The following is a 25,714-nucleotide window of genomic DNA, read 5'->3' as shown; positions in this document are numbered from 1 at the left end:
GAAATGATAGAGCCTTTTAGGGATAGGCATAAACAAGTCCTGTAAGACATGGCGCATCATCCCCATTGTTGACAAGTTGCCTGGAATTCTAAGATTGTACCCACTTCTTGCATCTAGTCGGCAAAACTTACCACATGAAGATTGTGAGACGGAAGATGTTGTTGCAATCCCTTGTTGGCTTATGTAATGAGCCAGTTTTGTGACAATTCACGTAATATTAACCCACTGGGGCCTGACGAAGACCCTTTGTGATCTCTGTATGTAATCCTCTTGCGCTACCGCTCACAGGATGAACATGGGCGGCACAATAAACTTGCCGGGGTTACCGCTACAGATCAGAACTCTACGATGAGACCTTTGAGTACGACTGTACGGCATATCAGCACGACGGTACGACCCTGGGTATGATGACTTAGGTCAGGTCATAAGGCTTAGGCCATCATACCCAAGGGTCGTTACGTCGTGCTTAGGAGTCGTATGGTCGTCCTTGTGAGGATAAGATTTCGAGTCAAACTTCAACAGAAACGCATTTTTTGTTTAATTTCCATTGAAATTGAATTATGCTTGGTACATTACAGTTGCTGTTGAGTTAATAGTATTGTTGACTTTACTTACTCTTGGCAGTGAAGGCAAAATATTTAGGAAATAGTAATAAAAAAAAAGACTTAATGACTCTCCATTTTCTTTGCTGGGAAATGGGAATGCAGTTTTTATCTTCTGGACAGATACAGATTCTCAGACATATACACCTAGATCAAGATATATAGAGACTTGCAGACATATACACAGACGAACAGGTATAAACGCTGTCGTTGAACAGACAGTCAGACATCGGGAGACGAAGAGCGATGATGAGGGTTCAAGATCCAAGACCCCGACGGAGGCGGGCCGGGTACATCCCTGGGCTGCAGGAGCCGCTGCAGGGGACCGTCTTGCACGGACTCGTCCCCTCGTAAAGTGCCCCCCACACGTCCGGGAGAGACGCTGGGTACAAAACTCCTGGAAATTATTGGTATTCAGTTGTATTCTGTGCCCGGGATCCATTAGCTGGATGATATGTGCACACAGGGAGAAGGAGAGAACTATGTCCTTCGTTGCCAACTGTATTTGAAGACTTATGAAGGATCAGATTCGCCACCTGAGTGTACTCTGAGACTGGAGCGAGTACATTTGTTTTGCAGTTATGTTTTATTTGACTTAGTGTACCTGTGCGTTGTGAGGGAATGTTGTCCATGAGTTTAAGGGTATCCTGGCCCATGGTTTAAGGGTATCCTGGCCCATGATTTAAGGGTATCGTGGCCTATGGTTTAAGGGTATCCTGGCTCCTGGTTTAAGGGTATCCTAGCCCATGATTTAAGGGTATCCTGGCTCATGGTTTAAGGGTGTGTTGTCTCATGGTTTGAGGGTTTTGTGTCTCATGGTTTTAGGACAATCTAGGCCATGGTGTGAGGGTATCTCGGTCCATGTCTCTAAGGTATCCTGCTCCATCGTCTGAGAGAGGCCATCCTGGGCCATGGTTTAATCAAGGATACCCTTCTTTATGATGTCCTAAGTTATGACCTGAAAGTAAACATTCTTCCATTAACTTTTTTTCTCTTGTTTCAGGTAAGGACGACGCCCAGGCGGAGGGCAAACGGGACGAACACTGGAGTTCGGACAGGTCAGTGGGTGAACGTTACTGATTTTGTTTTTCTTACGATGTCGAAGACTCTAGGTTCAAACTTAAGTCCTCTTCGAGACCAGGCTTTAGTTGAGAATTAGAAAAGGGCTAAGGAAATAGAGAAGTAAGGAGAGAAGAGGAAAAATACTCTTAAGAGTTTTAGAGCAAGTGGAAAACTTGCATTCAAAAACAGCTGAATCGTAGTTGTTGGGAAAGACATGAGACGGTAAACATCAAAGCTTCGCGGTGTTGGCAAAGAAACAGACATCGCACGGCTCACCTCCGAGTTGCCAAGGAATACTGAGTAATTATGGGACGCAGCGGCTTCACCCGTATTACGTGATCGAGCTAATGGTGGGGGACACACAGGCAGCCAGTCCTCAGGGGCATAAACCAATTGAAGAGCGAAAGAGGACCGACATTCCGGTTTGGGATAAGTGGCTCCAGTTTTAAGGTCCGTCTTGGAGAGTTGATAAGTCGAATTGCTTTGGACTTGAGTCTTAAGTCTGTAGAACTGCGAACGTTCCCGATGACACTGTGAGCAGTACTTCTTGCTAGGACGAATCAGTCTTTTGTATAATTGGAGCAACTGTTTGAAAGAGATGAATTTTCAGAAAGGAAACAGGACTCTCAGTGTAGTAGAAGCAGACGTAGCTATTTGTGTAACTTAGGGTTTCCATGATAGATAAGATGATAAGGCGATACCAAGTGGGATTACTGTGTTAAGTGTTGACTGTTATAGAGCCTCCGGAGGAGATAGGAAAGTTTTCAATGATCTCGAAAAGAGGAATGGGAAGAAGTTATGCTCTTAGAGGTGCTAAACTTTATTAGGTCGCTTACTGCCCCACTAGGAAATCTTGACCAAATCTGAGTTTAGAGGCAGCTGTGATGAGACGAGACGTAGATTGAGCAAGAGAGGGTTTGAAAGAAGTACGGACGCTAGTCGACAAGAGGATTCCTTGAAAATTCGATGAGGTAGCTACCCATCTGGTCCATATATGCACTTTGCTTATGTGCATAGAGAGAGAGAAGTTCATTTTGGATTGTATGCAAAGAGGCTTTTAGGATGAATAAGATGTACTTGAGTGAGTGAGGGAATGTTATAATAATCAGTGAACTTGAGTAGATAAGGGGACCAAAAAGAAGAGTTGTTTTTCTGATGAAGATGGACAGCTAGACCATCGTCTGAACTTAGAGATGAAGGATAGGTAGTGCCATGAAAGTTGTACGACAGGTTTGATCAAGAACTAGTAAACCTGCCAGTGGAATAATAAAAAAAAAAAAGACGAGAAATTGTCACACATCCTGTAAACAAAGGAACTCTTAACCTCACGAACTGCATGTTTGTTATGGTTTCGAGTGAGAAGGAGAGATAGATAGAAGTCGAGGATGGGTTTCTCCAGTTCCAGTATGCTTATCCCCCTCGGAACTCCTTCAAGCAGGATTGGCTGAACCACAGATCAAAAGGAGGAACAGAGCCGATATATGGCTCCAGTTCAGCAGTACCTCTGTCTCAGTTCAGGCAGAAGTACCGCTCGAGGACAGGCAGTCATCTTCCCTAGGAGAGTAATATATATATCATACATATTCACTATTTCCCGATTTAGCGAGGTAGCGTTAACAACAGAGGACTGAACCTAAGAGGGCAAATCCTCACTTGGCCTCCATCTCTGTTCCATCTTCTTGGATATATAAGAACGGGAGGGGAGAATTTCCAGCCCCCTGCCTCCTCCCCCTTTTAGTCGCTTTTTACGACACGTAGGGAATACGTGGGAAGTAATGTATATATATATATATATATATATATATATATATATATATATATATATATATATATATATATATATATATTCTTTTTTTTTTTTTTGCTTTGTCGCTGTCTCCCGCGTTTGCGAGGTAGCGCAAGGAAACAGACGAAAGAAATGGCCCAACCCACCCCCATACACATGTATATACATACGTCCACACACGCAAACATACATACCTACACAGCTTTCCATGGTTTACCCCAGACGCTTCACATGCCCTGCTTCAATCCACTGACAGCACGTCAACCCCGGTATACCACATCGATCCAATTCACTCTATTCCTTGCCCTCCTTTCACCCTCCTGCATGTTCAGGCCCCGATCACGCAAAATCTTTTTCACTCCATCTTTCCACCTCCAATTTGGTCTCCCACTTCTCCTCGTTCCCTCCACCTCCGACACGTATATCCTCTTGGTCAATCTTTCCTCACTCATTTTCTCCATGTGCCCAAACCATTTCAAAACACCCTCTTCTGCTCTCTCAACCACGCTCTTTTTATTTCCACACATCTCTCTTACCCTTACGTTATTTACTCGATCAAACCACCTCACACCACACATTGTCCTCAAACATCTCATTTCCAGCACATCCACCCTCCTGCGCACAACTCTATCCATAGCCCACGCCTCGCAACCATACAAAATTGTTGGAACCACTATTCCTTCAAACATACCCATTTTTGCTTTCCGAGATAATGTTCTCGACTTCCACACATTCTTCAAGGCTCCCAGGATTTTCGCCCCCTCCCCCACCCTATGATCCACTTCCGCTTCCATGGTTCCATCCGCTGCCAGATCCACTCCCAGATATCTAAAACACTTTACTTCCTCCAGTTTTTCTCCATTCAAACTTACCTCCCAATTGACTTGACCCTCAACCCTACTGTACCTAATAACCTTGCTCTTATTCACATTTACTCTTAACTTTCTTCTTTCACACACTTTACCAAACTCAGTCACCAGCTTCTGCAGTTTCTCACATGAATCAGCCACCAGCGTTGTATCATCAGCGAACAACAACTGACTCACTTCCCAAGCTCTCTCATCCCCAACAGACTTCATACTTGCCCCTCTTTCCAAAACTCTTGCATTCACCTCCCTAACAACCCCATCCATAAACAAATTAAACAGCCATGAAGACATCACACACCCCTGCCGCAAACCTACATTCACTGATATATATATATATATATATATATATATATATATATATATATATATATATATATATATATATATATAATTTTCATAAGTTACTCCAGTCAAGATAAATGATGTACTTATACTGATATTTACGAATGGCAGTTGGGAGGCAGGTACAGTGTGCAGGGAGACAAGATTGCCAGCGTGAAGGACAGAAGATTGATTCGGATGGTGTGTTGTGGATAAGCTATATCCCACATATCTCCTCGGCAATTACGAAAGCTGCGGGACACGTGTCGTGACTGTGCAATCGCGAACTGTTTGTTTATGTTTTGCCGGATGCTTACAGAAAACACGAATTTTTTTTTCTTGTTCGGAAATACCCGCATTCTCTGATATCCGATAATGAAACGATGTCATTTCATTATTCTGGGCCAAAAGGAATATAGATAAAACGATGCATGATATATATATATATATATATATATATATATATATATATATATATATATATATATATATATATATATATATATATTCTTTTCTTTCAAACTATTCGCCATTTCCCGCGTTATCGAGGTAGCGTTAAGAACAGAGAACTGGGCCTTTGAGGGAATATCCTCACCTGGCCCCCTTCTCTGTTCCTTCTTTTGGAAAAAAAAAAAAAAATGAGAGGGGAGGATTTCCAGCCCCCTGTTCCCTCCCCTTTTAGTCGCCTTCTACGTCACGCAGGGAATACGTGGGAAGTATATATATATATATATATATATATATATATATATATATATATATATATATATATATATATACATAAATATATATTTTATTTTTTATTTTGCTTTGTCGCTGTCTCCCGCGTTAGCGAGGTATCGCAAAGAAACAGACGAAAGAAATGGCCCAACCCACCCACATACGCATGTATATACATACACGTCCACACACGCAAATATACATACCTATACATCTCAATGTACACATATATATACACACACAGACATATACATATATACACATGTACATAATTCATACTGTCTGCCTTTATTTATTCCCATCGCCACCTCGCCACACATGGAATAACAACCCCCTCCCCCCTCATGTGTGCGAGGTAGGGCTAGGAAAAGACAGCAAAGGCCCTATTCGTTCACACTCAGTCTCTAGCTGTCATGTAATAATGCACCGAAACCACAGCTCCCTTTCCACATCCAGGCCCCACAGAATCACAATTTTGCGCGTGATCAAGTATATTCTTAAGAGTCCACGGGGGAAATGAGACACGATAAGTTCCCAAGTGCACTTTCGTGTAATAATCACTTCATCGGGGGAGACACAAGAGAGAAATATAACAGTCAGTTGATATACAACGAAGAGACGTAGTTATGACGCCATTTGGTAAACATAAGCAACATAGATATAGTATAAGAACGGGACAAGAATCTAATGCCTTGTTTAATCACGATGAAAACTATGATCAATATATTGACTGGAGTAATGCCATCTCAGTTATTAACTCTGACTCTGTTGCCACGAGAAATATCATTGAATCTTATATTGGTAAATGCACAAAGAATTAAAATGTTAATATTAGTGATGGTTTATGCCAGTTGGATAACTTCATTGTTGACAAAATTTGTAAAATAATAAGTTTATGATACGCTCGTTGTCTGTCTTGGACAATCGCATGATTGCCAAATGGCGTCCTAGCTACGTCTCTTCGTTATGTATCATCTGACTGTTTTATTTCTTGTGTCTCCTCTGATGATATGAGTATTACACGAAAGTGCACTTTGGAATTTATCGTGTTTCATTTTTCCCGTGGACTCTTAAGAATATATATATATATTTATGGTGTGGGAGGCAAGTTGTTAGAAGAAGTGAAAAGTTTTTATTGAGGATGTAAGGCATGCGTACGTGTAGGAAGAGAGGAAAGTGATTGGTTCCCAGTGAATGTTGGTTTGCGGCAGGGGTGCGTGATGTCTCCATGGTTGTTTAATTTGTTTATGGATGGGGTTAGGGAGGTGAATGCAAGAGTTTTGGAAAGAGGGGCAAGTATGCAGTCTGTTGTGGATGAGAGATCTTGAGAAGTAAGTCAGTTGTTATTCGCTGATGATAAAGCGCTGGTGGCTGATTCGGGTGAGAAACTGCTGAAGCTGGTGACTGAGTTTGGTAAAGTGTGTGAAAGAAGAAAGCTGAGAGTAACCGTGAATAAGAGCAAGGTTATTAGGTACAGTAGGGTTGACGGACAGTCAATTGAGAGGTAAGTTTGAATTGAAAAAAACGGAGGAAGTGAAGTGTTTTAGATATCTGGGAATGGATTTGGCAGCGGATGGAACCATGGAAGCGGAAGTGAATCATAGGGTGGGGGAGGGGGCGAAAGTGCTGGGAGCGTTGAAAAATGTGTAGAAGTCGAGAACGTTATCTTGGAAAGCAAAAATGGGTATGTTTGAAGGAATAGTGGTTCCAACAATGTTATATGGTTGCGAGGCGTGGGCTGTGGATAGAGTTGTGCGGAGGAGGGTAGATGTGCTGGAAATGAGATGTTTGAGGACTATATGTGGTGTGAGGTGGTTTGATCGAGTAATTAATGAAAGGGCAAGAGAGATGTGTGGTAATAAAAAGAGTGTGGTTGAGAGAGCAGAAGAGGGTGTTTTGAAATGGTTTGGTCACATGGAGAGAATGAGAGGAAAGATTGACAAAGAGGATATATGTGTCAGAGGTGGAGCGAACGAGGAGAAGTGGGAGACCAAATTGGAGGTGGAAAGATGGAGTGAAAAAGATTTTGAGTGATCGGGGCCTGAACATTCAGGAGGGTGAAGGGCGTGCAAGGAATAGAGTGAATTGGAACGATGTGGTATACCGGGGTCGACGTGCTGTCAATGGATTGAACCAGGCCATGTGAAGCGTCTGGGGTAAACCATTGAAAGTTTTGTGGGGCCTGGATGTGGAAAAGGAGCTGTGGTTTCGGTGCATCATACATGACAGCTAGAGACTGAGTGTGAACTAATGTGGCCTTTGTTGTCTTTTCCTAACGCTACCTCGCGGGGGTAGGGGGTTGTCATTTCATGTGTGGCGGGTTGGCGACGGGAATGAATAAGGGAAGACAGCATGAATTATGTACATGTACATATATGTATATGTCTGTGTGTATATATATGTATACGTTGAAATGTATAGGTATGTATGTGTACGTGTGTGGACATGTGTACATGTGTAAATGTGTGTGTGTGTGTGGGTGGGTTGGGCCATTCTTTCATCTGTTTCCTTGCGCTACCTCGCTAACGCGGGAGACAGCGACAAAGTATAATATATATATAAATATATATATATATATATATATATATATATATATATATATATATATATATATATATATATATATATTTTTTTTTTTTTTTTTTTTTTTCATACTATCCGCCATTTCCCGCGACAGCGAGGTAGCGTTAAGAACAGAGGACTGGGCCTTTGAGGAAATATCCTCACCTGGCCCTCTTCTCTGTTCCTTCTTTTGGAAAATTATATATATATATTTTTTTTTTTTTTTTTTATACTTTGTCGCTGTCTCCCGCGTTTGCGAGGTAGCGCAAGGAAACAGACGAAAGAAATGGCCCAACCCCCCCCATACACATGTATATACATACGTCCACACACGCAAATATACATACCTACACAGCTTTCCATGGTTTACCCCAGACGCTTCACATGCCTTGATTCAATCCACTGACAGCACGTCAACCCCGGTATACCACATCGCTCCAATTCACTCTATTCCTTGCCCTCCTTTCACCCTCCTGCATGTTCAGGCCCCGATCACACAAAATCTTTTTCACTCCATCTTTCCACCTCCAATTTGGTCTCCCTCTTCTCCTTGCTCCCTCCACCTCCGACACATATATCCTCTTGGTCAATATATATATATATATATATATATATATATATATATATATATATATATATATATATATATATATATATATATATATATATATATATAATACATATATATATATATATATATATATATATATATATATATATATATATATATATATATATTTTTTTTTTTTTTTTTTTATACTTTGTCGCTGTCTCCCGCGTTTGCGAGGTAGCGCAAGGAAACAGACGAAAGAAATGGCCCAACCCCCCCCCATACACATGTACATACACACGTCCACACACGCAAATATACATACCTACACAGCTTTCCATGGTTTACCCCGGACGCTTCACATGCCTTGATTCAATCCACTGACAGCACGTCAACCCCTGTATACCACATCGCTCCAATTCACTCTATTCCTTGCCCTCCTTTCACCCTCCTGCATGTTCAGGCCCCGATCACACAAAATCCTTTTCACTCCATCTTTCCACCTCCAATTTGGTCTCCCTCTTCTCCTCGTTCCCTCCACCTCCGACACATATATCCTCTTGGTCAATCTTTCCTCACTCATTCTCTCCATGTGCCCAAACCATTTCAAAACACCCTCTTCTGCTCTCTCAACCACGCTCTTTTTATTTCCACACATCTCTCTTACCCTTACGTTACTTACTCGATCAAACCACCTCACACCACACATTGTCCTCAAACATCTCATTTCCAGCACATCCATCCTCCTGCGCACAACTCTATCCATAGCCCACGCCTCGCAACCATACAACATTGTTGGAACTACTATTCCTTCAAACATACCCATTTTTGCTTTCCGGGATAATGTTCTCGACTTCCACACATTTTTCAAGGCTCCCAAAATTTTCGCCCCCTCCCCCACCCTATGATCCACTTCCGCTTCCATGGTTCCATCCGCTGACAGATCCACTCCCAGATATCTAAAACACTTCACTTCCTCCAGTTTTTCTCCATTCAAACTCACCTCCCAATTGACTTGACCCTCAACCCTACTGTACCTAATAACCTTGCTCTTATTCACATTTACTCTTAACTTTCTTCTTCCACACACTTTACCAAACTCCGTCACCAGCTTCTGCAGTTTCTCACATGAATCCGCCACCAGCGCTGTATCATCAGCGAACAACAACTGACTCACTTCCCAAGCTCTCTCATCCCCAACAGACTTCATACTTGCCCCTCTTTCCAAGACTCTTGCATTTACCTCCCTAACAACCCCATCCATAAACAAATTAAACAACCATGGAGACATCACACACCCCTGCCGCAAACCTACATTCACTGAGAACCAATCACTTTCCTCTCTTCCTACACGTACACATGCCTTACATCCTCGATAAAAACTTTTCACTGCTTCTAACAACTTGCCTCCCACACCATATATTCTTAATACCTTCCACAGAGCATCTCTATCAACTCTATCATATGCCTTCTCCAGATCCATAAATGCTACATACAAATCCATTTGCTTTTCTAAGTATTTCTCGCATACATTCTTCAAAGCAAACACCTGATCCACACATCCTCTACCACTTCTGAAACCACACTGTTCTGGAAGGAGGTAAATAGGGTGCGTAAGACAAGGGAGCAAATGGGAACTTCAGTGAAGGGCGTAAATGGGGAGGTGATAACAAGTAGTGGTGATGTGAGAAGGAGATGGAATGAGTATTTTGAAGGTTTGTTGAATGTGTCTGATGACAGAGTGGCAGATATAGGGTGTTTGGGTCGAGGTGGTGTGCAAAGTGAGAGGGTTAGGGAAAATGATTTGGTAAACAGAGAGGAGGTAGTAAAAGCTTTGCGGAAGATGAAAGCCGGCAAGGCAGCAGGTTTGGATGGTATTGCAGTGGAATTTATTAAAAAAGGGGGTGACTGTATTGTTGACTGGTTGGTAAGGTTATTTAATGTATGTATGACTCATGGTGAGGTGCCTGAGGATTGGCGGAATGCGTGCATAGTGCCATTGTACAAAGGCAAAGGGGATAAGAGTGAGTGCTCAAATTACAGAGGTATAAGTTTGTTGAGTATTCCTGGTAAATTATATGGGAGAGTATTGATTGAGAGGGTGAAGGCATGTACAGAGCATATATATATATATATATATATATATATATATATATATATATATATATATATATATATATATATATATATATATATATAAATACATATATATATATATATATATATATATATATATATATATATATATATATATATATATATATATATATATATATATATATATATATATCTTATTTTTATTTATTATTATACTTTGTCGCTGTCTCCCGCGTTTGCGAGGTAGCGCAAGGAAACAGACGAAAGAAATGGCCCCACCCCCCCCCCCCCATACACATGTATATACATACGTCCACACACGCAAATATACATACCCACACAGCTTTCCATGGTTTACCCCAGACGCTTCACATGCCTTGCTTCAATCCACTGACAGCACGTTAACCCCGGTATACCACATCGCTCCAATTCACTCTATTCCTTGCCCTCCTTTCACCCTCCTGCATGTTCAGGCCCCGATCACACAAAATCTTTTTCACTCCATCTTTCCACCTCCAATTTGGTCTCCCTCTTCTCCTTGTTCCCTCCACCTCCGACATATATATATATATATATATATATATATATATATATATATATATATATATATATATATATATATATATATATATATATATTTTTTTTTTTTTTTTTTTTTTCTTCTTTCAAACTATTCGCCATTTCCCGCGTTAGCGAGGTAGCGTTAAGAACAGAGAACTGGGCCTTTGAGGGAATATCTTTATCTGGCCCCCTTCTCTGTTCCTTCTTTTGGAAAATTAAAAAAAAAAAAAAAAAAAAACGAGAGGGGAGGATTTCCAACCACCCGCTCCCTTCCCCTTTAGTCGCCTTCTACGACACGCAGGGAATACGTGGGAAGTATTCTTTCTCCCCTATCCCCAGTGTGGGCGTTTATGTATATACCTGTGTATCCACATACAGTGGTGAGAAGGGCCATTTCTCGTCTGTTTCCTTGCGCTACCTCGCTTACGCGGGGGACGGCGATGAAGTATAATATATATATATATATATATTTATATATATATATATATATATATATATATATATATATATATATATGATAATAGTAAAGAAAAAAATACATTAAAGCATTTCCCATAGACATCACAGACACGTGGAAATATGAACGAAAGTTGAATATATTCTGTGAATCACTACGAAAGTATGATATCACTCGGGCGTAAGATTCCGAGAATTCAGCAGGTAAATAGCGGGGCGACACAATTAGCGGCTACACTGCCAGGTAGAGGAGGGACCAGTGGCGTGGTTTGTCCGCGTATCACATCCGGCCGCTTGGCGTGCCAGCGGCGTGACACAGCCACACCCAACACATTTCCGGCACCACCCGGGTGTGGCTGCTGGTGCGAGTGGTCAGCAGATGGAGCGTTGATGCCGGGGAAGGTCATCAGTGGGTTGTTGATGTCGGGGAAGGTCATCAGTGGGTTGTTGATGTCGGAGAAGGTCATCAGTGGGTTGTTGATGTCGGGGAAGGTCATCAGTGGGTTGTTGATGTCGGGGAAGGTCATCAGTGGGTTGTTGATGTCGGGGAAGGTCATCAGTGGGTTGTTGATGTCGGGGAAGGTCATCAGTGGGTTGTTGATGTCGGAGAAGGTCATCAGTGGGTTGTTGATGTCGGGGAAGGTCATCAGTGGGTTGTTGATGTCGGGGAAGGTCATCAGTGGGTTGTTGATGTCGGGGAAGGTCATCAGTGGGTTGTTGATGTCGGGGAAGGTCATCAGGAGGTTGTTGATGCCGGGGAAGGTCATCAGTAGGTTGTTGATGCCGGGGAAGGTCATCAGTGGGTTGTTGATGCCGGGGAAGGTCATCAGTAGGTTGTTGATGTCGGGGAAGGTCATCAGTGGGTTGTTGATGTCGGGGAAGGTCATCAGTGGGTTGTTGATGCCGGGAAGGTCATCAGGAGGTTGTTGATGCCAAGGAAGGTCATCAGTTGTTGATGCCGGGGAAGGTCATCAATAGATTATTGGTGCAATTGTGGGTCAACAGCAGGCTGTTGATGCCGGATGGTCATCAATAGGTTGTTGATGCCGGAGAAGGCCATCATTAGGTTGTTGATGCCAGGGAAGGTCGTCAATTGGCTATTGATGCCGGATGGTCATCAATAGGCCATTGGTGCCGGGGTGGTAAATAAGTAGGCTTATAGTGATGGGGAAGGTTATCAATAGGCTGTTGATGCCGGGATGAACATCAATAGGCTGTTGATGCCGGGGTGGTTCTCGGTATGCTATTGATGATTCCACCGAGTATGAGACTCATGGTGGTGAATTGAGTGTGTCTTGGTAGCAAGATGATGATGTCTTTCTTGATGTGGTCAACGTTGTGCAAGAGTGGGGTCGAGTGTGTGTGTGTGTGTGTGGGTGGGTAGAGTGTGTGGGTGTAAAGGGAGAGTGAGTGTGGGAGAGGGTTTGTTTGTGTGTGTGTGTGTGTGTGTGTGTGTGTTGGATACTCCTGCTGGAGTCTTCACTGAACACAGTTATCAACAGCGTCACCACCCACCGCAGGAAGACCTTGGCGGGCGCCAGCGGCCGCCACCAAGGCCGCAGCCAGGCCAGCGTGACTCCCTCACCGCATCTTGAAGGTGGCCCCCACCGCCACACCACACTTCTCTGATGATTGTCTCAATACAGCAGACCTGTGTTTTGTGAGACTTGCTCTAGTAGATTAGCTCCCTCTTTCACTTTTCCAAGAAGTAAGACGACTTCGCTTATTTGTCCCGGGGATGTAAGTGTGAATTTCCAGTGTCCCTTACAGTCTAGTGTTTAACCCCACCAGGAAAAAAGTGCTAACCCCCATGAACACGAGGATGCAACCCTTAGGTATGATGGTATGGTATTTGATCCAACCATTAAGCGTCAGGTCAAAGGTCAGTGGTGTCAAGGGTGTATTGAAGACGCGTTTGTTGGGGTGGAGTGGAGAGGTGTTTGTCCACGGTGAAGTGAATTTACGTTTATCGAGGGGTAGTGAAGATGCGTTTGGTTGTGTCTCCCTCTACATGATTGCGATTCATGGTGGAGAGGAAGGCATGCTGTATTAGCACGCGCATGTTGCCGTTTTTAGTTATAGTTTTCCTCCATTTTCTGTGTTTCTTTATATTTTTTGATTGTTGTAGTCACGGAGGAAAGCGCCCATCCGGGCTAGGCTGTAAATGACTATAAATAAAGAGAAATTGGCGAAAAAGAAGAAACTATAATAATAGTTTTGTAGGAACTGGAAACATCTTTCAAAAGCGACAGGTTGTAGTTATTAGGAAAGACATGGGAAAGTAGGAAGTTCCAAAAAATAGCAGTGAAACGAAAGAAATAGACATCACAACGGCCTACCCTGACTTTGCTACCGGCCACACCGTGTCTTGCTGAGTACTACGTGGTTTGACTAATGGCGGCAGCGCACAAACAGCCAGTTCATACGAGCAGAACCCAAAGTAATATCTAGAGAAGAACGAAAGAGAACCAGCACTGCTACGTAGGCAGAAGCGGTCAAGTTTTCAAGTGAATTTGGAAAAGTTGATAAGTTGGATTGTTTTGAGCTTTGCTCCGTTTTGTATGTAGATTTAAAACCTCCCATAATATGAGAGATGCCTGCCATTCAGGAACGAATCAGTCTATTGTATTTATGGAGCAAATTTTCAGAAGAGGAAAACATTTGCGCATCTGAACAGATCTCCCCCAGTTTCAGAAAAACAGACTTAGCTCCAGTATTTGTGTACTGTGGGGTGTCCAACATGTATCAGATATTACGATGATACTATGTGTGTTTGTCATAAGCAGTGGTGTAATTATAGGCCTTTGAGAGGAAAACGGAATGTTATGAGTGGGTTTTAGATGGAAAAATGGGAAGAAACTGTGATTTAGAGGCGTTATACTTAACGAGGTTGTGCTTGCCTCACTGAGAATCCCTGATCGAATCTGAGTTTACATAGATGATGGTGACGAGACGAGGCGAAGGTGGAGTAACTGAGGATGGAACAGATAAGAAAGAAGTGGAGATATGTAGTGATGAGTAGTCAGCATTCGGTTATACGTTGAAGGAAGGATATCCCTGTTAGAAATAGGAATAAGTGTAGGAGGAAGGAGGGAAACCTGTGAGAACACTCCGCTGATGATGGTGGCAGAGAGAGAGAGAGAGAGAGAGAGAGAGAGAGAGAGAGAGAGAGAGAGAGAGAGAGAGAGAGAGAGGCTGCTGATCCATTTGCAGCAGCGGAGATAGAGCGGCTGGTGAGGAGATTAGAGGTGAGGGAATAGAGTGAAGGAGGAAAGCCAGAAGAGGGATGATTAGAGAGAAGATCCCGATACCACACTATACCGGAAGCTTTCTGTATATCAGGAGCTACGACAGAGGTAGTTCCCTAAAGTCTCCCGAAGAAGATGAAGATGAAGTGACGTAGGACAGGGTATCATCGATGGATCCCAGCCTTGCGGAAGCCATACTGAAGGCCAGAGAAGAGATTGTGAGGTGCAATATGCCTAAGGGTATGGAAGTTGAGGAGAGATCTGAAGACTGGTGACACAGTAGGAGTCAGAGCGATAGGACTGCAGTTGGATGGGTTAGAACGGTCGCCTTCTTTTGGGACAGACTATACTATTGCATGGTTCCCTGTAGCCTTTCTCTCCTCTCCATGTGTTTACCTGTAGCAGTCCTTGATCTTCATGATGTTCCCATATGGTCCTTCTTTTTTAATCATGTATTTCCCTGGAGCCCAGCTTTCATAAGTTTATGATTTTTTTTTTTAATCCATTTCTCTCTCCTTCTCTCTCTTGTTCTCTTCTCGTATGCTGAATGCTGTGTGTTTGTGTGTGTGTGTGTGTGTGTGTGTGTGTGTGTGTGTGTGTGTGTGTGTGTGTGTGTGTGTGTGTGTGTGTATTACCGCACACCCAGTGGCCTGGGGAGGTGGGGGATGCTATTTGCACTGTATCCAAGTTACTGGAGAGGGAGGGGGGGCTGTGTGTAGTAAACCGGATAGTTTATAGCGTACAACAAAACTGCGAAATTCTTTGTCACACACAGACATCTACGAGTTTGATAACAGAATCGTGTCAGCAAGACCGCTGCACGAGGATAAGTGGCCCTGGCCAGCCTGCACAGATTGTGACACTCCCCTGAGGCTCGAGAATTACACCTAGTGAAGACTACGATCCTACACGTCCTAATCTACTCCCCTGTACCCACGTATCTCGTCTCCACATCACGCTTGCTGAGGCTACGGAGGATACAGAATAAGGCCGTACGACTCGTCACCAACGACACTTACCAGTCTCCAGTGAGACGTACGTACCCCAACATCGAAAGCATCGTTGAACGTCATGAAGGAACCAGAGATTGAACCAACCAGTACATGCAGAGGGGTAGGGGTACAAGCGGTCTGGCAGAAATAGAAGGACAACGGTGACACGACCTTTACAAAACATCTCCGACCTTGAGAACAGCACCCTCGTGGATCACCTTTGGTTCCCACGGAGATTCAGTGCAGTAAGAGAGGCTCCAGCCGTCCATCAGTGTACACAATGTACAGTGCTGTCAATGTACACAATGTACAGTGCTATCAATGTACACAATGTACAGTGCTATCAATGTACACAATGTACAGTGCTATCAATGTACACAATGTACAGTGCTGTCAATGTACACAATGTACAGTGCTATCAATGTACACAATGTACAGTGCTGTCAATGTTCACAATGTACAGTGCTGTCAATGTACACAATGTACAGTGCTATCAATGCACACAATGTACAGTGCTATCAATGTACACAATGTACAGTGCTGTCAATGTACACAATGTACAGTGCTATCAATGTACACAATGTACAGTGCTATCAATGTACACAATGTACAGTGCTGTCAATGTTCACAATGTACAGTGCTGTCAATGTATACAATATACAGTGCTATCAATGTACACAGTGTACAGTACTATCAATGTACACAATGTACAGTGCTATCAGTGTACACAATGTACAGTGCTAAGCTGCTTGACGTGGTTCATTTCCCTCACCAAACCAACAAACAACAGCGTCACTGCACACACACACACACACACACACACACACACACACACACACACACACCCTAGTCTGCCGGCGGTATATTATTAAGTAACAAATATACAGAAGCTAAATGGTGAACGACCCATGATCAAAAAGTAGCAATCCTCAAATTGCCCATATTGAAGAGCAAGTGCCATCGTGACTAGACTCCGAATTGGACATCCTCACCACACCCATAGCTACTTGGAAGTCAAGCGGTGGAGAAAGACAGGTCCCCCTACTCTCACACCTGTCACTCTGATTTGACAATAAAACTCATTTTAATGGATACACATTTTTTTTCTATCGAGAGCGGAGAGCAAATTCATTGCATGGCAGGTCCAGGTTTTGAATTGCTCTGTGACGACTGTCATATTGACAGGTTAATGGAATTTTTAAAGCAAATTAATTTTTATAAATTTAAACGATATATATATATATATATATATATATATATATATATATATATATATATATATATATATATATATATATATATATATATTTTTTTTTTTTTTTTTTTTTTTTTTTTTTTTTTTGTCGCTGTCTCCCACGTTTGCGAGGTAGCGCAAGGAAACAGACGAAAGAAATGGCCCAACCCACCCCCATACACATGCCTTGATTCAATCCACTGACAGCACGTCAACCCCGGTATACCACATCGCTCCAATTCACTCTATTCTTTGCCCTCCTTTCACCCTCCTGCATGTTCAGGCCCCGATCACACAAAATCTTTTTCACTCCATCTTTCCACCTCCAATTTGGTCTCCCTCTTCTCCTCGTTCCCTCCACCTCCGACACATATATCCTCTTGGTCAATCTTTCCTCACTCATTCTCTCCATGTGACCAAACCATTTCAAAACACCCTCTTCTGCTCTCTCAACCACGCTCTTTTTATTTCCACACATCTCTCTTACCCTTACGTTACTTACTCGATCAAACCACCTCACACCACACATTGTCCTCAAACATCTCATTTCCAGCACATTCATCCTCCTGCGCACAACTCTATCCATAGTCCACGCCTCGCAACCATACAACATTGTTGGAATCACTATTCCTTCAAACATACCCATTTTTGCTTTCCGAGATAATGTTCTCGACTTCCACACATTCTTCAAGGCTCCCAGAATTTTCGCCCCCTCCCCCACCCTATGATCCACTTCCGCTTCCATGGTTCCATCCGCTGCCAGATCCACTTCCAGATATCTAAAACACTTCACTTCCTCCAGTTTTTCTCCATTCAAACTCACCTCCCAATTGAATTGACCCTCAACCCTACTGTACCTAATAACCTTGCTCTTATTCACATTTACTCTTAACTTTCTTCTTTCACACACTTTACCAAACTCAGTCACCAGCTTCTGCAGTTTCTCACATGAATCAGCCACCAGCGCTGTATCATCAGCGAACAACAACTGACTCACTTCCCAAGCTCTCTCATCCCCAACAGATTTCATACCTGCCCCTCTTTCCAAAACTCTTGCATTCACCCCCCTAACAACCCCATCCATAAACAAATTAAACAACCATTGAGACATCACACACCCCTGCCGCAAACCTACATTCACTGAGAACCAATCACTTTCCTCTCTTCGTACACGTACACATGCCTTACATCCTCAATAAAAACTTTTCACTGCTTCTAACAACTTGCCTCCCACACCATATATTCTTAATACCTTCCACAGAGCATCTCTATCAACTCTATCATATGCCTTCTCCAGATCCATAAATGCTACATACAAATCCATTTGCTTTTCTAAGTATTTCTCACATACATTCTTCAAAGCAAACACCTGATCCACACATCCTCTACCACTTCTGAAACCACACTGCTCTTCCCCAATCTGATGCTCTGTACATGCCTTCACCCTCTCAATCAATACCCTCCCATATAATTTGCCAGGAATACTCAACAAACTTATACCTCTGTAATTTGAGCACTCACTCTTATCCCCTTTGCCTTTGTACAATGGCACTATGCACGCATTCCGCCAATCCTCAGGCACCTCACCATGAGTCATACATACATTAAATAACCTTACCAACCAGTCAACAATACAGTCACCCCCTTTTTTAATAAATTCCACTGCAATACCATCCAAACCTGCTGCCTTGCCGGCTTTCACCTTCCGCAAAGCTTTTACTACCTCTTCTCTGTTTACCAACTCATTTTCCCTAACCCTCGCACTTTGCACACCACCTCGACCAAAACACCCTATATCTGCCACTCTATCATCAAACACATTCAACAAACCTTCAAAATACTCACTCCATCTCCTTCTCACATCACCACTACTTGTTATCACCTCCCCATATGCGCCCTTCACTGAAGTTCCCATTTGCTCCCTTGTCTTACGCACTTTATTTACCTCCTTCCAGAACATCTTTTTATTCTCCCTAAAATTTAATGATACTCTCTCACCCCAACTCTCATTTGCCCTTATATAGAAGTCCCGTCAGTGTTTGGAAGGGAGGATGATTTGAGGAGTCATGCTGTACCATGTACAGCATGACTCCTCACCATGTACTGTATCACTGATAGTGGCCGTGGGGTACTGACCATAGCCTCCGTCTGTATCATCATTCTCTCCTGCCTCCTCTTACTCCTCACTCCCCTCTCTGTTGCCTCTCACTTTCTCGTGTGTACCGCACATAGCCCACAGCTGCTCTCCCTTCCCTCCCTTCCCCACATTCCTCCTGTCCCTCTTCCCCTCACGTGGGTCCAGGCGTCATCCGCGTATGCCTCAGTCATCGCCCCGGCCAGGCAGCTAGTGCTGGCTGCCTGCCCCATGTCGGGCGTTGCCCCCGGGAACGTCCGTGGCCGTGACCGTGGTGGTGACGGGGGGCAGCGGCCTCTGCTGCGACACACTGGCACTCTGGCGTGGTCGCACGCCCGGTATTTCGGGTGCATACTAGTCTATTGCCGCGGTCAGGTATCGTAGCTCCTCTCCAAGAATCAGTCTGCTTCGTCCATTCCTCTTTGTCATAGGGTTGGTAGCCGTGGTGACACGGGGCGTGAGAAGTGGTCGTGACCTCCGTGACATATTTTGGACGTCTGGGAAGGTCAGTGCACCGTGTAAAAACAGGACACTGAGGGCGTGGGCTGCTGCTACCAGCAAGGGCTGCCAAGAACTCGTTAACAAGGTGCCAGCCTCTCCACTCCGCCCTACCAGCGACATACACATGACCTTCGTCTGCCGTAGACGTCACTGATCCGTGACCCACATGTGCCATTGACGTCACTGATCCGTGACCCACATGTGCCAGTGACGTCGCTGATCCTTGACCTCGTCTGCTATAGTCGTGGCTGAGACATGACCTTCATATGTCGTAGACGTCACTAGTGGGTGGTGACCTTCGTCTGCCATTGACTTCTCAGGTGCATGACCTTTGCTTGCCATGCGCGTCATGGAGAATTGACCTTTCTCTACCGTGTGCGTTTCAGGTACTCTGACCCACACCTGCCGTGCATGTCGCCAACACATGCTCCTGGCCTGCAGTCCACGCCACCAACGCATTGCTTGTGCCTGCTGTGCACGTCATCAACACATGACTCGCACATGTTATGTGCGTCACCAATACATGACTCCCATCACCCGTACACGTCACCAACACATGACTTGCCTGCTGAGTGCATCACCAGCACATAGACCTCATCAGCCATATACGTCACCAACACACGACGCTTGGCTACTGTGGACGTCACCAGCGCATGACCTTTGCCTGATATGTGCGTCACCTTCAGTATGACTCGCGTCTCTGGCTCATACTAGCGTGTAGCACGAGTGTTCTGTTACCTGAAATAGGCAGCCAAACCTCTAGTGCCACAGGCTAGAGGGGTTGTTAAAAGCAGCGGCGTGTATAGCTGGAGGGTTTTTCCTTCGATCATGAGAATGTAAGAGACTCTTCAAGATCAGAATAGAGTAAGTGAGCAAACTTTAAGGTATTATTGTAAGATTTTTCACAAAAAGCAGGAACGAGAAATGTTAATAATGGAAAAGTGTTTGGGTGCATTACTCGATGTTTCATTGTGTAAAACATGATATACCACTAGGGTCAGAGGGCTGGACGAGGCGAGGTTGTTGAGGAGCAGACACATGCCGTCGGGTGTGGGCGCCAGTCATACGCTTCTGGGTCTCACCAGGAGGCGGTGGTGCCACCAGGAGTGCTTCCTTAAGCGTCCGCCATCCTTGGTGACGGGAGGAGAGCATTGATTACAGACGAGAGATAAGGCGTTGCACCTTACTAGGCAGACTGATCTACGAGTGTTGAGTATGTATGTGTGGATCCAGTATGACGACTCACAAGACAACACAGGATGTCGGGTATACGCAACCCCCCCAAGCCTTCCCTTCTCCCCATTTGTCAGAGAGATAATTTCAACGGAAGTGTTGATAGTGAGGGTCGGCCGCTGGGAGGTGGCCAGGCTACCATACACCAAGTGGTGAGGGTCGGCCGCTGGGAGGTGGCCAGGCTACCATACACCAAGTGGTGAGGGTCGGCCGCTGGGAGGTGGCCAGGCTACCATACAGCAAGTGGTGAGGGTCGGCCGCTGGGAGGTGGCCAGGCTACCATACAGCAAGTGGTGAGGGTCGGCCGCAGGGGGGGGGGGTGGCCAGACTACCATACAGCAAGTGGTGAGGGTCGGCTGCAGGGAGGGGGGTGCCCAGACTACCATATACCAAGTGGTGAGGGTCGGCCGCAGGGGGGGGGGGTGGCCAGACTACCATACAGCAAGTGGTGAGGGTCGGCTGTAGGGGGGTGGCGAGACTACCATCCACCAAATGGTGCGGGTCGGCCGCAGTGGGGTGGCCAAGCTACCATACACCAAGTGGTGAGGGCCGGCTGCAGGGAGTCGGCCAGGCTACCATACATCATGTAGCGACGGTCGTCCACAGGGAGGTGGCTCTGGTACCACATACCAAGTGGGGAGGTGACAAACTACCACATACCAAGTGGATAGGGTTAGGCTTAGGAAACTTACCAGGCTACCATATACTAGTTGAGGAGTTTAAGCTGCAGGGAGGTGGCCCATCTCCCATATACCAAGTGGGAAGGACGGTTAGCATCTGGGAGGTGGCCACTCTACCATATATCAAGTGGGAAGGACGGGTACATCAGTGGGGAGGTTTGGTCGTAGGGAGGAGGCCAGGCGACCATGTACCAAGTGAAGAGGCTCGGCCGCGAGGAGGTTCAGTGAGAGTATATGTGAAGGGCACAGAAGTGAAGATCAGAGCGTACAGTGAGTACAGTACATGGATATAGGAGGGTGACAGGTGGGCCCGAGTGGGGCCCAAGTACCCATAGCGCGCCCCTCCCTTCTGGGTGGTAGGAAGGTCTAGGGTACATGAAATACATGATATATTGTTACAGGAGAGTAGGTGATGCTGACAGCAGTATAGGTGATAACGTTTGTGTAATACAAATCAAGTTTTGAATACGTCGTACATTTACAGAACACCTTGTTCACATTCGAATTACCGTGTATAACAAATTGTATATATACTGAAGTGTGTTTGGAATAGGTAACAACAGTGACAGCATTATGAGAGGTCAGAGGTACATTACATGTACAGTTACACAATCTACTGGCACTGGGAATCCTGTTAACATTCACAGTTATACGAAGAGGGTCAAGGTACATCACACACTGGATAGTGTAGCTGCTGAACTTGCTTGCGCTGGGTGTTTACATAGCTCAGGGCATGGCGAATTTTGGATATAGTGCCAGAATGTCTTCAAGGATATTACTATCAGTGCTAATCGCAAAGCTGTCGAAACAGTAAGCCTTGAGGTCTTAAAACCACTGATTTTGGGACATTCGCTATTGTAGTGTCCTAGTTAATGATCATAAAGTGCAGAACAGAGTCGGCATATGGAATGATCAGGATCATGGTGCCTCGCGACCTGCCACATGTACCTGTATCCTGGCAGTATTCCAGCGGTTACAACACCACATTGTCTGGTATGGGTTCGATGCCTCCATATTGATGTTTCTTTAGCGTAAAATGTTCATAGTACTCAACTCTACAGCTATCTGGTCTTTCATAGTCTCTCAAGAGGTTTTCTTCCTCAGGCAAACTCTGTTTGGTTAGGACGGACTATGCCTTTAGTTAGACCAAGTCAAGTGGTGTAGGGGTTCAAGAGCAAACAGGAATGTTTAGCGAGATTATCTACCTGGTCATGACGCTTACGTCAGACATGTGAAGGTATCCACAGGCCATGGGGGCATAGGCCACTGTTATCGGCTTTTAAAAGTGGGGAGCAGGTTCCTGCAGAGCCCTCCTTCAGGAGAGTGTTGCAAGAGCTGGTTTGGAGTCAGAGAAGATTGAAGCGTGTACACAGGAACTGGACTAGATATCTCATTACCATGAGAATACTATATAGAGTTCGCACTGGGTAGTGCTGGACAAAGGGCTAAGTTTTGCTTGCTGAGAGTGAATAAGGTTGTGATTCCTGTAAACAGCGTAGATAGGGCAGGCCTTACCGTTTTCCCTACAAGGATCCATCAGTATATATATATATATATATATATATATATATATATATATATATATATATATATATATATATATATATATATGTATATATATATATATATAAGCAGTGTCAGGCATTGTGGTGAGCACATATAAGTCACTGTAGGATATAAGGACAGCGCTGGCCGTGGTGGCAAAGTCAGGTCATCAACTTTGATAGGTCTGATGTGCCAGGGTTTCAGGGTTACTGGTGCAAGAGCTGGTGGTGGTATTAGTTCACATGGTGGGCGTAGCTGGAATCGGCTAAGGTCGCGCCCCCTGCGGTACCCTGATGAATGACGGTGGGTTATTTCAGGGAGGGAAATGCTGCCGTTTATGACTTGTAGTTGATGTTGAGGAACATTGGATGCAGGTGCGGGGTTTCTGAGACACTTGGCGCTAAAAGATACTGCATTACGGCCTTGAATAAAGTCATTGATTGTGGGAAGGACAAACTCAGTCCTCATATTCATTATCCTGGTCGACATGAGACAGCCTTAAATTAGTCTCGTCTCATAACTATATGTTATATCGTTTAAGGGGACGAAGTTTCGGATCACCCATAGACAGGTGGATGGCCTGATAAGCTTGTACAGTTCGTACGTACAGGAAATAAAAGTTCTCGGCAATGAGGGCACGAGGAGGTTCCGGGCAACCGAGGAGCTTAGTCGTTAAGTTGGATACCTAAGTTTGTGGATCACTGAGGAGACCAACAGTGATGCCTAGATAGGTGTATGAGGGACATGTCTCAGTTTCCTTCCTGTGAAGTACAAGGGAGTGAGTGGTTCTCATTTCTAATACGTTCATTTTGAATTAGCACTTTTGAATTGACTTTGTTAATGACTAGGCCACACTTGAGTAACGGAGTGAGTGAACTGGTCAAGCACATCTTGAACTCTTCTGGGTGAGGAAGTGCCAAGACATACATGTCATCTGCATAACACAGCACAGTGTCATCAGTATCAAGTTCAAGGTTTATGAGAAATTTATGTTGGCCTGAGGACCGACCCCTCCCTAAGTTCGGCCGCAGGGAGGTGGCCAAGCTACCACATGCCAAGTGGGGAGGGTCGGCTGTACAGGGTCGGTCGGCAAGGCTAAAAAGGTACAATTTTAAGTTCTGCAGTGAACGATAGTCTAAAAGAGCCGCGTCAGAAGAAATTTCAGCCGTGACATTAAGAGTAACATTACATTAAGAAGAGGAGGAGGAGGAGGAGTGATCCACATTATGACTGACAGACTAGGGGGGGTATTCTGGTTGGCCAGGCTGGTCATGGTGGCCGGGATCGTCTTGTTGGCCAGGCTGGTTTTGGTGGCCGGGCTGGTCTTGTTGGCCGGGCTGATCTTGGTGGTCGGGCTGGTTTTGTTGGCCGGGCTGGTCTTGTTGGCCACGCTGGTCTTGGTGGCCGGGCTGGTCTTGTTGGCCACGCTGGTCTTGGTGGCCGGGCTGGTCTTGGTGGGTCGGGCTGGTCTTGGTGGTCGGGCTGGTCTTGTTGGCCGGGCTGGTCTTGGTGGGTCGGGCTGGTCTTGGTGGTCGGGCTGGTCTTGTTGGCCGGGCTGGTCTTGGTGGGTCGGGCTGGTCTTGGTGGTCGGGCTGGTCTTGTTGGCCGGGCTGGTCTTGGTGGTCGGGCTGGTCTAGTTAGCCAGGCTGGTCTTGTCGACCAGGCCGGTGCTGTTGACACTGAGGATGATGGCTCCGACCTTCACAACGGGGCTGGCCAGCCGGGATCACACACACACACACATTCCTCCCAGCCACCAGTTTTTCTGTCGTCGGGTATTTTCAGGGTAGGGCTGGGCTGGGCTGGGCGGGCGGGCCTTGCTGTGGTGCCGCCCCACCTCCTAGCGTCCCCGCCGCCCGTGTCTCGCTGCTTTTTATGTTTATTGACAGTTGCATCAGCAGGTAGACTGAGAGCTCCCTTGGTGCAGTGCAAGTCAAGTGGTGTATGCATAGTGTGGAGTGTGGAAGAATGGTGTGTATATAGATCTAACGGAGTGCATATAGTGTGGAGTGTGTGTCAAGTTGAATCTTTGTAGAGTGTATATAGAATCGAATGCATGTAGAGTGGAGTGTACGTAGAATCGAGTATGGAGTGTATTGTAGGGTGTATGAGTGTGTGTGACTCTCGGATGCCGTTATGTCTAAAGGTAATTTCATTTCTGAATTAATATATTTCTATGTTGTAGACCTGAGGTATGGTGTTGAGGACCCCTCGTACCCTATATTGTCTCCTGTCCAGCTTATCTGTTGCCTCGTATGTTACTGACATAATTACCCGTTCACTTGTGTATCTTTTCCTTGGTATGTCGAAGAATTTATGTGTTATGGTTTATATCACTTGGCTCGAGCAATGGCGGTCTCTTGTCTCATCCAGAGCGTAGCTGTTGCCAGTATTGTATACCCAACAATGACTATTTTAGATCTTTTGCCTCGTCGCTTTATACGTGTTGCATCCCATGTTATAAATCTGTTGCGTCACGCACACTGTAAGTCTGTTGCCTCATGTATTATATGTCTGTTGTTTATTGGCTGCCTCAGTACATACACGCCTCCCACTACCCC

General features: G+C 44.9%; 1 protein-coding gene across 2 annotated transcripts in view; it reads left to right on the top strand.

The window, feature by feature from the left end:
* The first annotated feature begins 1,495 nt into the window (after window positions 1-1,495).
* The window catches only part of LOC139749028 (hormone receptor 4-like), a 500,349-nt gene continuing 476,130 nt past the window's right edge, over window positions 1,496-25,714 (top strand). For both annotated transcript variants that reach the window (XM_071662645.1, XM_071662580.1), the window contains exon 1: window positions 1,496-1,660. The gene's annotated coding sequence lies outside the window, so the exon portion shown is untranslated. The remainder of the gene's footprint in view (window positions 1,661-25,714) is intronic.

The sequence above is a fragment of the Panulirus ornatus genome, chromosome 1 (genome assembly GCF_036320965.1).
Source record: "Panulirus ornatus isolate Po-2019 chromosome 1, ASM3632096v1, whole genome shotgun sequence".
NCBI lineage: Eukaryota > Metazoa > Arthropoda > Malacostraca > Decapoda > Palinuridae > Panulirus > Panulirus ornatus.
This window is presented reverse-complemented; position numbering and strand designations above follow the sequence as displayed.